We start from the raw sequence: 13942 nt of genomic DNA, 5'->3' as shown, positions 1-13942 counted from the left end.
ATCTCCCCAAAACATTTCCAAATATCCCATCACACATTTCCCCACCCCATATTGTTTCTCTTTCAACAGACGCTGGCTGACCTCTTAGAAACTCCCACCATTTTCTATTAACGCATCCGCACCTTATGGGATTTACCCGAAAACAGAAAGGGCGGGCCAGCAGTTCGCGGTGGTGAACCCTCGTCCCGGGCGGTCCGCGCGCGCGCACTGGGCGCGGGGCGGAGCCTGGTGGAGGCGCGCGTCCACCAGCCCGGGACAGCGGTGGCTGGCGCGCGCGCATGCTGGCGCAGCCCTTGATTGGTCGGAGTGCCTGAGGTGGGTGTGAGCCCGGAGAGGTGGTGACTCAGGAGCAGCAAGACTGGATGTTTGGATCAGCCGTCCCAGATGGCGAGGATAGCGGCCTGTCCATTGCTTGCCGTTGACCTGTCCTGCACTGGTAAGGAATGGGTGCTCCAGTCCCCGGCTGGGGGATGGGCATGGGCTTGGATTTGGGGGGGGGGGGGGGGGGTGGGGATGGCAATGTTCATGCGGCCTGAAGGGCCTTATCCATCTGCCCTTGAACTTTGGCTTCTTGCCAACCCTGTGACGGGTTGGGGTGTGGGCAGAGTCGAACTCGAGCCATCTGAGGATCAAACAACACACTGTATTCCAGGCTTTCCCATAATAGATGCGCGCATCCGGGATGATGTGACTGTGGCCCGACTCGTGATCGCTAACAACGCCTCCCCGCTGCTGGCAATCCGGAATAGAGACTTTTTAGAGTGCAGTTCCTTCCCTCTGCTTACTATCTGTAAGATGTTGTGGGGGCTGAACAAAATGCTCGACTTGAAACGCCAATATTCTTTCTCCTTCATCAGTTCGTTGTTTGATTAACAATTTTGGCTTTTTTTTTGGATCTTGTAGTTAATCCAAGGGATGCAGTAGAAGATTTCTGTAGACTTTTGGCCTTTGTTGGCCACGGTATATGCACCTAAAAATTCCCTTTGGTCTCCAGATTGGAATAGCCCACTTTTTCACGTCAACATCAGCCTTGTGAGAAGGCTCCTTCTAAACAGACACCATAGGAATAACGTGAAATAAATCACTTATTGAACTTTTATACAAGTGAATGCTCATTAATGGCCTGGTAAGAATCACAGCATTAAGTTGGGTCCACAGTTTTAGGGAATATTGCCACACCTGCTACCTCAAATGCAACTGGGAACCGGTGTGAGATATTTCTCTGTTGATTGCAATTATTGCTTATGCTGAAGGGGGTTGGTGTTGTGGATGAAGCACTGTGTTTTCAAAGTTTGGAGAATGTAGAAAAACTAGAGCTACATATGAAATATGGTAAATGCGTTTGTGACTGCTGCACTTATTATTTCAAGAGGCAACGTGTGGCTTTGCGAGGAGCTGTGTTTTATTAAGAATATCAAGTAATAAAATTATTTTCCATTTCCATCCCCAGCCCCCTCAAAAAAAGTTTTAATCAGCATGCAATTTCAAATGTGCTTTGTAATTTCGAAGCTTTTTTAAAACAACCTTTATAAATCAAACTCCTAAAACCTAACTGAAAAAAATAAACAGTCAAAAATAAGCACCCTGTGGACCTTCAAACAACTCAGTCGATGATTGGTATGTCTAGTAGGAGTTTTGAGTGCTGCAGATCTTGCTCTGTTGAAGACTGTAAAAGTTCAGAAAACAGCTAGGGCGCGGAGTTTTGGAAAAGTTTTTATTCTCAAGACTTTGGCTTGAAAACGGCTCATCCGCACGAGTTGATTGTTGATTCATGAGTTCTGATGAATCTTCGTTTTTATTCTGTCATAACATCAGGAAATCTCTCCTGATGTAGGAGCGTCAAGCACTCTTGCCATGGAGTTCAGTCCACATCGAATCATCTCGGCCTTTTATTTTTTTAATACAGCCTCGGTTCTTAGTAATACTTCCAACTTTAGTTCATTCAAATAGGACTACACATTAAATGAGATAGTGTAGAAATGCATGACGTTGATGATTTTAGAAATAAAAAAAAGTAGAAAGGAAAATTGATTTCTAATGAATTCTGAATTGTATATGCCAAAAAGCTTTGTTTTAGTGGGATTAGTAAAATTGCTGAATTGAGTATATTCTTTGTCGTAAATATCTTTCATCAATAAGATGCACTCTGATAATAAATCAGAATTTTGAACAGCTGTCAATAGAGCCTGCAAGTCATTATGGAGCACAGTAACTATTCAAATGCCTACATCAACAGACGTTGGTGGCGTTGTCATTCTGAGTCACAGTTATTGGTGTAAAGTGAGTAGAGCGCAGCCTGTGCACTGTCTGAAATTTGTTAAATGAGATAGATTCAACTTACTGTATATGCCAGAATCAGAATTTATTGTCATGAACAAGTCATGTTAAGTACGCAGCCTGTGAACCTACGGTACTGATGAAGATTGTGGAGGAGATGTTCTTGCCAATCCTCACTGAACGCAATTGCACAGTTGGGTATTAAGGCCCAGGTCTTGGAGTTTGCTAATTAGTTTTAAGGGATGATGGTATTAAATACCAAACTCTAGTCAATAAAGAGCATTCTGAGGAAGGTGTCTTTGCTGTCCAGGTGTTCCAGGGTTTTGTGTAGAGTGTCAGCCGTAGACTTGTTGTTGTGGTAGGCAAATTGGAACAGGTCCATGATGCCACTCAGACAGGAGCTGATGTGCTTCAACACCTCCCTTTCAAAAAATGTGAGTGCCATTGGTCTGTGGTCATTTAGGCAGATTACCACATATTTCTTGGGCACCAGTATGATTGAAGCCTGTTTGTAAAATGTGGGTTCCATGCCCTGTCAGAGTGCGATTTTGAAAATGTCCATGTATAAACTGGTTTTCCATCAGTTTTGCACAATCTTTGGAATTGTAACACTTGCGAAACTGCCTGGAGGTTTAACACCAAATAAACATTATTTTAACAGTGAACTAAATGCAGAATGGTGGTCTAATTGGTTAGAGAGGAATATGCCACATGACCGTAACCTTTAGTGGGTAAAAGTAATGAAGTTGAGAAACATCATGGTTCAGATGAAAATTGCAACATTTTTAAATATGACAACTGTATACAGATTGGCAGAATACAAGTGAATTATTTCATGTAGGTTTTAAATATTTCATTAGAAGTTATTAATGCAGACATTTAATGTTTTCAACAACGATTCCCTTTCTAAATAACTGCATTTATACAAAAATACTGGAGAAACTCAGCAAGTCATGCAGTGTTCTTTCTGTAGTATAGATAAAGATAGATAACTAACGTTTCAGGCCTGAAACATTGGTGACGTACCCCAGACTGAAACCTTGGTTATTTATCTTTATCATGGCTACATAAAGAATACTGCATGGCTTGCTGAGTTTTTCCAGCATTTTTGTGTAAACTATAATCACAGCATTTGCAGATACTGTTACGAGCCCAGATGACCCCAACACCCTGCAGCAATAGATATTCACCAAGACAAATGATTATTTAAACAAAAGTTGCTTTTAATTATCTTTAAACATGAAAACAGGATCACACTTTAACTTATCACTATTAACTAACCTAACTTAACCCCCTTCTAATTCTAAACGCATGTGTATGTAAAATGTGTAAGTTCAGAAAAGTTCTTTAATTCACAGTCCAACCTCACTTCTCGTTCCTCCAAGTTTACTGGTTGCAGGTAATTCTTATACAGAATTTAACATTTATGAAGTTCACCAGGCTTTGGTGCTTGAAAGGTAAATGGTTACCACTCAGGAAAGTTCTTGTTGGTTTTCAGAGAGAGATTTTGTTGTTCCTGGACACAAACTGATCCCTTTTAATCAGCCACATCAGGGTCTTGCTGAAGATAACCACTTCCAGATGATAACCACTTTCTTTCAGGTCACCACAGTGTCCATTTTTTTTCTCTTATTTCAAATGAAACTTTAGGCAGCCAGTCCTCTCTTCTTGCATGAACCACAAGGGCTTTGACCAGACTGAACTAAGCACTCACAACCCATCTTCCAAATGGGTTTTTTTCACAAGCTTTCCAGCTTGTCCTTTTCTAGTCTCTGCTGCTGCTAACTATAAAACTGCAGAACTGATCTCTCTCTCTCTCTCTCTCTCTCTCTCTCTCTCTCTCTCTCTCTCTGAGAAAAAGCCTGTTTAACTCTCTCTGCTTGCAAAAACCACATGACCCTCTTAGAACAGCAAGCTGCACTCCCAGACAGCCTGTGGCTCTGGGCTATTCCTCCGATCTCTTTCATCTGTTGCTTTTCAAAACAATAATCCATTAGTGAAGTCTCTTGGGCACTCCCCAAAGTTTTTGCTAAGGCCCCCGGGAGCTGCCCTGTCTGGCTTGAGAAGAGCTCTGGTATTTTAAATGAAATTTGTTTTGAAGTTTGTATGCAACCTACACTTAAAAAAAAAACCTGCCCCAATTTATCTCCCAAAAACATATCTACATAGAATACAAACACAACATAATCTGTCACAATATTCATATTCAACTCCAATAAATTAAATATTTCCTCTTCACGGACACCAGGGATTGCATTAATTGGGTCAATGATGCTTTAAAGCTAAGGTTAAAGCTGTTGTGGATAGTGTTGAAGGCTGTCATCGGTTACAACAGGATACAGACAGGATGCAGTTGGGTGGAAAAGTGGCAGATGGAATTCAATCTGGATAAGTGCAAGGTGCTGCATTTTGACAGGTCAAACTTAAAAGCAGAGTACATGGTTAATGGTAGAATACTTAACAATGTGGAAGAACAAAGGTAACTGGAGTCCAAATCCATAGATCTCAAGTCACCACATAGGTTGATAGACAGTTGTTGAGGTTTGTGGTATGGTGAGCTTCATTAATTGGGGATTCAGTTCAGGATTTGTGGCGTAACAAAGGAGGAAAAACCCAACACCCAACCCCAACCAACCAATATTCCCTTGCAACCGCTGCAACCGTGCCTGCCTGTCCAGCATCGGACTTGTCAGTCACCAACGAGCCTGCAGCAGACGTGGACATACCCCTCCATAAATCTTCGTCTGCGAAGCCAAGCCAAAGAGAAATCTCAGGTGAGACCACACTTAGAATGTTGTATTCAGTTCTGGTCACCTCATTATGGAAGATTTACCAGGATGTTGCCTGGATTGGAAAATGTCTTGAGGCAAGATTAGTGGAGCTTGGGATTTCCTCTTTGGAATGAAGTATGATAGGTAACTTAATAGAGGTCTACAAGATTGAGAGGCATAGATAAGACAGTCAGCACCTTTGTGAGTAGCAAACACCAGAGGACGTGTACAAAGTGAAGGGCGGAAGGTTTGGGGAGATATCAGGGATAAGTATTTTATTAGAGTTATGGGTGCCTGGATTGCATTGCCAGGGGTGGTGGTGGACACTGGAACAATAGGGGTATTTAAGAGACTCTCAGACAGGATTATAGATTAAAGGAAAAGAGAGGGTTATGAGGTAGGGAGGATTTAGTTTCTCCTGCTGAAGAAACTCAGCAGGTCAAGCAGTGTCCTTTATATAGCAAAGGTAAACATACATAACTGACGTTTCTGGGTTGAGCCTGTCATCAATGTATGGAAAAATGTCGGCAGGTGTCCGAACAAAAGAGTTGGGGGGGGGGGGAGAGAAAATTTGGTCACAAAGGCTGGAGGTGATAGGTGGAGAAGGGAAGAAGGGGACAGCAATGGTCAAAGGGAGGAGGGATGGCCAGGTGAATGGTGGAGTGAGATGTAGGTGGGGGGAGGGAGGGGGAGGAGAACTGGAAAGGAGAAGGGGAGAGGAGATCAGGTTATCAGAAATTGGAAAAGTCTAAATTAATGTCATCTGCTTGGAGAGTGGCCAGTAGGAAAATCAGGTGCTGTTTCTCCAATTTGTGGGTGGTGTTGGTGAGACAGTAAATAAGGCCATGGACAGATGTGTGAGTATTGGAGTGCGACACAGAACTGAAATGGTTGGCTACAGGGAGGTTTCTGTTACTGTCGTGGATGGAGCAAAGGTTCTCAGCAAAACGATCTTCCAATCTGCACCCAGTCTCTACGAGGTGATTTATCAGATGTAGTAAATCAGTCCTGTAGATACACGTGAAGTGTTGCTTCACTTGAAAAGCCTAATTATGACCCTGGACTGTGGTGAGGGAGAAGATGTGGGCACATGTGGCACCTCCTGCATCCATAGAGGAAGGTGCCGGGGGCTGATTAGTGGGGAGGGAAAGGTGCACGAGGAAGTTATGGAGGGAAGAGTCCCTATGGAAGACATGAGAGAAGAGGGGAACATGTGTCTGGTAGTGGGATCCTGTTATAAGTGATGGAAATTTCAGAGGATAATGTGTTGGGGTGGTAGGTGAGGGTAAGGGAAATTCTATGTTGCATCTGGGGGCTGACGGGGACAGGGCAGGTGAGCGGGAAAAGGAGAAGATGCGGGTGAAGGCTGAGTTGGCGGTGATGGGGAAGAAGGCAGATATTTCAGAAGATCTGGACTGGAAGATCATCTTGGGAACATATATGGTGGAAATGGAGAAATTGAGAGAAGGGGGTAGAATCCTTGCAGAGGAGAGGGTGTGAGGAAGTGTAGTCAAGGTAGTTGTAGGAGTTGGTGGGTTTGTAATATATGATGGCGGAAAGCTTCTCTACCTAGACAGAGAGATCCAGGAAGGAGATTATGTTGTCGGCGATGGACCAGGTGAGTTTCAGATCGGGATGGAAGTTGGCCATGAAGTGAATTAAGTTGACAAGCTCATTGCTGGTTAGTGATGCAGCCCCGATATAGTCAATGTACTGGAGAAAGAGTTGAGGGGGTCTTGTCTGTAGAGGCTTGCAGCATGGATTGCTCCACAAAGCCCACAAACAGGCAGGAGTAGCTGGAACCCATGATGACTCCTTTGATATGGAGTTGGTGAGACAAGTTAAAGGAGAAGTTTAAAGTGAGGACAAGTTCTACTAGGTAGAGGAAGGTGGTGGTAGTAGTTGGGCCTCTGGCCCAGAAAGAAGTGAAGTGCTTTAAGACCTTCTGTATGAGGGATGGAGGTATAAAAGGATTGGACATCCGTTGTGAAGATGAGGCAGTCCAGTTTGGGGGATCTGACGTAATTGAAGAGATGTTGGGCATGTGACATATCATCCATGTAGGTGAGGAGGAATTGGAACAGGGGAGAAAAGATAGTCAAGGTAAGATTAAACTAATTTGGTGAGACAAGAGCAATCAGAAACAATGTGTCCACCTGGATGGTTGGGTTTGTGTATCTGGGGTAGAAGGTAGAAACAAGCAGTGTGAGAATGGGGGACGATGAGGTTGGCGACCGTGGGAGGGAGGTGACCAGAGGAGATGGTATTGGAAACAGTGACTTGATGTGCCGTGGTGAGATCCTGCAGGAGGGGTAAGTAGGAGGAGGTATCTGAGAACTGTCTTCTGGCCTCAGCAAGGTAGAGGTCAGTGCTCCAGACCACAACAGCACCACTCTTGTCTGCGGGTTTGATGGTGAGGTTGGTATTGTTGCGGAGAGAGTAGAGAGCAGAGTGTTCTGAGGAAGTAAGATTTGAATACGAGAGGGAAATTATGAAGTTGAGATGGTTGATGTCTCAGCGGCAGTTGGTAATAAAGGGGTTCCGAGCATACAGCTGGCCAGGACGAGATGTCATGGAGGAGGAAGAAGGTTTAAATGGGGAGAAGATGGCGTCATGATTGGCATAGCGGTTAGCACAATGCCTTTACAGTGCCAGTGATTGGGACCAGATCTGGATTTGAATCCTGCGCTGTCTGTAAGGAGTTGGTACATTTTCCCAGTGTCTATGCGGGTTTTCTTGGTGTCTCCAGTTTCCTCCTACCTTCAAAAACATATCAGGGTGTAAGTTAATGGGGTGTAAATTGGGTGGCACAGATTTGTAGGGTCTAAATTTTAAAGGGGTCTTGGGTGGGAGGTGGAGAGTCACTGTCATGGAAGTAAGCATGGAGATGAAGACCATAGATGAAGAGTTCGGCATTGTGGTGTGTGTGGAACTCATTAAGGTGTGGTTGAAGGTGGGGCGAAGGTAAGGCCTCTGCTGAGGACCGAGTGAGGGGAAGGTCAGGGGATAGTAAAGAACAAGCAGGGCTTAGAGTCTTTCACTGATTCTGTTTATTTCAAAATGTGTTTTAATTTGGGGTTCAATAAACTCTCTAAATTCCTGCCTTTTAAGTAGCATGGAGTTTAACCTCCATCTATATGTTCTTGGTGGGATGTCCTCCAGTTCTATTGCTAATAACAGGGGTGAATGATTTGATAGTAGTCTAGCTTTATACTCAGTTTTCCTAACTCTCCTTTGAATATGGGCTCACAGCAAAAACATATCAATCCTTGTTCCTTGCCATTTGTGAAGTCAGTTTATACTCCACAATGTTCAGATCATGATCAGATTGTTTTATTTAGAGATGTTGATATTTTTAAAATGTTCACTCAGGGAATGTGAGCTTTGCAGAGTGAGCCAGCATTTATTTGCCTATTACAAATTTCATTGGAGAAGGTGATGGTGAATTTCTTGAACTGTGCAGATTTATCGATGATGCTTTTTAGGATTTCCAGGATTTTGACCCAGTGGTGGTATAACACCTGCTAATCAGAATTCAAGCAACCAGCAAAAAAAAACATTGAGGAAAATAAATAATAAAATTAATAGGAATAAAGATTTAAATAAAAGTTTAAAATTGTAAATGTTCTCTAAAGTAATGTATAAACCTTTGGTGAAGATGGGAGCAAGTATTCAGCCAGCAGTGCCTTGGTCAAGCTTTGCTCATGGCAGCTGTTTGGATAAAGTTGGAATAAAGTTGTCAACCCTGGATGAAGAGCTGGTTGATGCCACTTGCTGTTGGGCTGACTCTCTTAAAGGGTATCCTTATCCCTGCTTAGTGAGAGTCTTTATTAGTATATTACTAAGTATATTCATAAGACTTTTAACTAAACTTGGGGGGAGGATGGATTAATTAGCTATAATGTTATTGTTGGTCTTTTGGGCAACTCCGTAGAGGGGGAAGAGCTTGCAGATGCAGCGATGGTTAAATGTTTTCAAAGAATATGTCTGAAAATAATGCTCTAAGGTTTAGTACAGTGTAAGCACTGTATAGTATTTTTTGTCCTTTCAACTGTTTATTCTTCAAGCAGGTGTATTAGTTAGGAATGGTAAGAGTGGGTTTCAAGCAACCAGAAAACTTGTTTATCCAGCAGCTATCAATCCCCACAGGTGGCGGATCTCAGGGGTATTATTATATATTTCCAAGTCAACATGGTGTTTGGTGTAGAGGGTAACTTCCAGATGATGGTCCTTCCTTTCTTTTGCCATCCTTGTCCTTCCAGCAGGATGGAGGTTGTGTGTTTGGAAGGTTCTGTCCAAGGAGTCTTGGTGTGCATTGAGTAGATGGTGCAAATTATTGGTACTGGGGAGATGGGATGCTAATCAAGTGGGTTTCTATGTCCTGCTTGTTGAGCGTTACTGCAGTTGTCCAGGCAAGTGGAGAGTATTCCATTACATTGCTAACTTGACCTGTAAATGGTGGCTGCAGGCAATGTTGAGTTCTCATTGACCAGATTAGCCAGGGCTCCTCTAGAGTTCAGATCTTTTATCCATGTTTGGACCAAGGCTGTAATAAGGTCAGGAACTGAGTGGCTTTAACCGATCATAAATTGGGTAAGCATGTTGTTGCTCAGCAAGAACCACTTGATAGCACTATTGATTATGCTTTGTTACTGTTTTTTTTTAAATTTTTTATTTTTCATATAAACCAAATTGATCAAGATACATACATTTTCCTTCTTAAATATATACAGTGTCGTTTTCTCCCCCCCTTCCCTCCTCCCCTCCCTCCCTCCCTACCTCCCCTCCCATTTATTTAAAGTTCAGAATATAAGATACATTAAACCCATCAAACAATGTTGTCACTCAATAAAAATAAACAAGAAATTCCACTGAGTCAGTTCTTTTCATTCTCTTCTCCTTCTGTCATTTTAGGTGGTAGATGTCCACAGTAGGTTTTCTCTATTATGTTTCATGTATGGCTCCCATATTTGTTCAAATATTGTAATGTTATTTCTTAAATTATAGGTTATTTTTTCTAATGGAATACATTTATTCATTTCTATATACCATTGTTGTATTCTCAAGTTATCTTCTAATTTCCATGTTGACATAATACATTTTTTTGCTACAGCTAGGGCTATCATAACAAATCTTTTTTGTGCACCATCCAAATCGAGTCCAAATTATTTGTTTTTTATGTTACTTAGGAGGAAAATCTCTGGGTTTTTTAGTATATTGCTTTTTGTGATTTTATTTAATATCTGGTTTAGATCTTCCCAAAATTTTTTCACTTTCTCACATGTCCAAATTGCATGAATTGTTGTTCCCATTTCCTTTTTACAGCGAAAACATCTGTCAGATACTGTTGGGTCCCATTTATTTAACTTTTGAGGTGTAATGTATAGCCTATGTATCCAGTTATACTGTATCATACGTAACCTCGTGTTTATTGTGTTTCTCATAGTTCCTGAGCATAACTTCTCCCATGTTTCATTCTTTATCTTTATGTTTAGATCTTGTTCCCATTTTTGTTTAGTTTTACCATTTGTTTCCTCATTCTCCTTGTAGTTTAATATACATGTTTGTTACAAATTTTTTGATTATCATTGTGTCTGTAATCACATATTCAAAATTACTTCCCTCTGGTAACCTCAGACTGCTTCCCAATTTGTCCTTCATGTAGGATTTCAGTTGGTAATATGCTAGCACTGTATCGTGAGTTATATTATATTTATCCTTCATTTGTTCAAAGGATAATAATTTATTTCCCGAAAAACAATTTTCTATTCTTTTGATCCCTTTTTTCTCCCATTCTCTAAAGGAAAGGTTATCTATTGTAAAAGGGATTAGCTGATTTTGAGTCAGTATTAGTTTTGGTAGTTGGTAATTTGTTTTATTCCTTTCTACATGAATCTTCTTCCAAATGTTGAGCAGGTGATGCAATACTGGAGAATTCCTACATTGTACCAATTTTTCATCCCATTTATATAATATATGTTCAGGTATCTTCTCCCCTATTTTATCTAGTTCTAATCTAGTTCAATCTGGCTTTTCCCTTGTTTGATAAAAATCTGATAGGTATCTTAATTGTGCGGCTCTATAATAATTTTTAAAGTTTGGTAGTTGTAAGGCTCCTTGTTTGTACCATTCTGTTAATTTATCTAGTGCTATCCTTGGTTTCCCCCCTTTCCATAAAAATTTCCTTATTTTCTATAACTCCTTGAAGAATTTCTCTGTTAAACGTATTGGTAATGCCTGAAATAGGTATTGTATCCTTGGGAAAATGTTCATTTTAATACAGTTTATCCTTCCTATCAGTGTTAGTGGTAAGTCTTTCCAATGCTCTAAGTCGTCTTGTAATTTTTTCATTAGTAGATAATAATTGAGTTTATATAGATGGCCGAGGCTTTTATTTATTTGTATACCGAGGTATCACATTGCTTGCGTTTGCCATCTGAATGGTGATTCTTTCTTAAATTTTGAGAAATCCGCATTATTCATTGGCATTGCTTCACTTTTATTTGCATTAATCTTGTACCCCGACACTTCTCCATATTCCTTCAATTTCCTATGTAATTCCTTTATTGATATTTCTGGTTCTGCTAAGTATACTATAACGTCATCTGCAAATAAACTGATTTTATATTCCTTGTCTTTTATTTTTATCCCTTTTATTTTATTTTCTGTTCTTATCAGTTCTGCTAGTGGTTCTATGGCTAATGCGAACAATAAGGGAGATAGTGGGCATCCCTGTCTTGTTGATCTGCTTAAGTTAAATTGTTTTGATATATATCTATTTACTGTCACTTTTGCCAATGGCCCCTTATATAATGCTTTAATCCAATTAATATGTTTCTCTGGTAAGATGAATTTTTGTAGTACTTTGAATAAATAATTTCATTCTACTCTGTCAAAGGCCTTCTCTGCGTCTAAAGCAACCGCTACTATTGGAGCTTTATTTCCTTCTACTGCATGAATTAAGTTAATAAATTTACAGATATTGTCTGTTGTTCACCTTTTTTTAATAAATCCAGTTTGGTCTAGATTTACTATTTTTGGTACATAGTCGGCTAATCTGTTTGCTAATAGTTTAGCCATTATCTTATAATCTGTGTTAAGTAAAGATATTGGTCTATATGAAGCTGGTGCGAGTGGATCTTTCCCTGTCTTTGGTATTACTGTAATTATTGCTGTTTTGCATGAATCTGGTAAGCTTTGTGTTTTATCAATCTGGTTGATTACTTCCAGAAGGGGAGGAATTAATAAATCTTTAAATGTTTTGTAGAATTCTATTGGGAATCCATCCTCTCCTGGTGTTTTATTATTCGGTAGTTTTTTTTATTATCTCTTGTATTTCTTCTATTTCAAATGGTTCTGTTAATTTATTTTGTTCCTCTGTTTGTAATTTCGGTAGTTCAATTTTAGTTAAAAATTCATCTATTTTGTCTTCTTTCCCTTCGTTTTCAGTTTGATATAATTGTTCGTAGAATTCTCTGAAGTTTTCATTAATCTCCGTTGGATTATATGTGATTTGCTTGTCTTTTTTCCTTAATGCCAATACCATTCGCTTAGTTTGTTCTGTCTTAAGCTGCCACGCTAGAATTTTGTGTTTTTTCTCCTAGTTCATAATATTTTTGTTTTGTCTTCATTATGTTCTTCTCCACCTTATATGTTTGTAGTGTTTCATATTTTATTTTTTTTATCTCCCAATTCTCTTCTTTTAGTTGTCTTCCTTCATTGCTAATTCTTCTATATTTGCTATTTCCCTTTCCAACTGTTCTGTTTCCTGATTGTAGTCCTTCTTCATCTTAGTTACATAACTTATTATTTGCCCTCTGATGAACGCTTTCATTGCGTCCCATAGTATAAACTTATATTTCACTGATTCCGTATTTATTTCAAAGTACATTTTAATTTGCTGTTCAATTAATTCTCTAAAATCCTGCCTTTTAAGTAACATGGAGTTTAATCTCCATCTATACATTCTTGATGGGATGTCCTCTACCTCTATGGTCAATAACAGGGGTGAGTGGTCCGATAATAGTCTAGCTTTATATTCCGTTTTCCTAACTCTATCTTGCATGCGAGCTGATAACAGGAATAGGTCTATTCTTGAGTATGTTTTATGTCTACCCGAATAATATGAATATTCCTTTTCCTTTGGGTGTTGTTTCCTCCATATATCCAAAAGTTGCATTTCTTGCATCGATTTAATTATAAATTTGGTTACTTTGTTCTTTCTGTTAATTTTTTTCCCAGTTTTATCCATGTTTGAATCCAAATTAAGGTTGAAATTGCTTTGTTACTGTTGATGATCAAGGTAGATTAATGAGGTGGTAATTGCTGGTTTAGATTGTGCTTCTTGTGAACAAGACATACATGGGTAAATTTCCACATTGGATAGATTCCAGTGTTGTAACTATTTGAATAGCTTGAACAAGGGTGCAGAAAGTTTTGGAGCATGTCTTCAATATTATTGCTGGAATGTGGTCATTTTCCAAAGCAGTGATTCAGAACCTTTCTTTCCACGCACATAACATTTTAACTATTCCCTATCCCATAGATGTTCTGTGATTAGTAAGGGTTTGCTTAAGCTGGTATGTGCATGGAAAGAAAAAGTTTGAAAACCACTGTTTTAATCATACCTAATTGACTCGTTATGTGCATGGTTTCATCTTTTTTTTTCTTTGGCTTGGCTTCGCGGACGAAGATTTATGGAGGGGGTAAAAAGTCCACGTCAGCTGCAGACTCGTTTGTGGCTGACAAGTCCGATGCGGGACAGGCAGACACGATTGCAGCGGTTGCAGGGGAAAATTGGTTGGTTGGGGATGGGTGTTGGGTTTTTCCTCCTTTGCCTTTTGTCAGTGAGGTAGGCTCTGCGGTCTTCTTCAAAGGAGGTTGCTGCCCGCCAA

General features: G+C 40.2%; 1 protein-coding gene across 1 annotated transcript in view; it reads left to right on the top strand.

The window, feature by feature from the left end:
- Positions 1–238: 238 nt before the first annotated feature.
- The window catches only part of pikfyve (phosphoinositide kinase, FYVE finger containing), a 133505-nt gene continuing 119801 nt past the window's right edge, over positions 239–13942 (top strand). The window contains 1 exon segment of the mRNA XM_069934451.1: positions 239–436. The gene's annotated coding sequence lies outside the window, so the exon portion shown is untranslated.

This window comes from Narcine bancroftii, chromosome 4 (genome assembly GCF_036971445.1).
Source record: "Narcine bancroftii isolate sNarBan1 chromosome 4, sNarBan1.hap1, whole genome shotgun sequence".
NCBI lineage: Eukaryota > Metazoa > Chordata > Chondrichthyes > Torpediniformes > Narcinidae > Narcine > Narcine bancroftii.
This window is presented reverse-complemented; position numbering and strand designations above follow the sequence as displayed.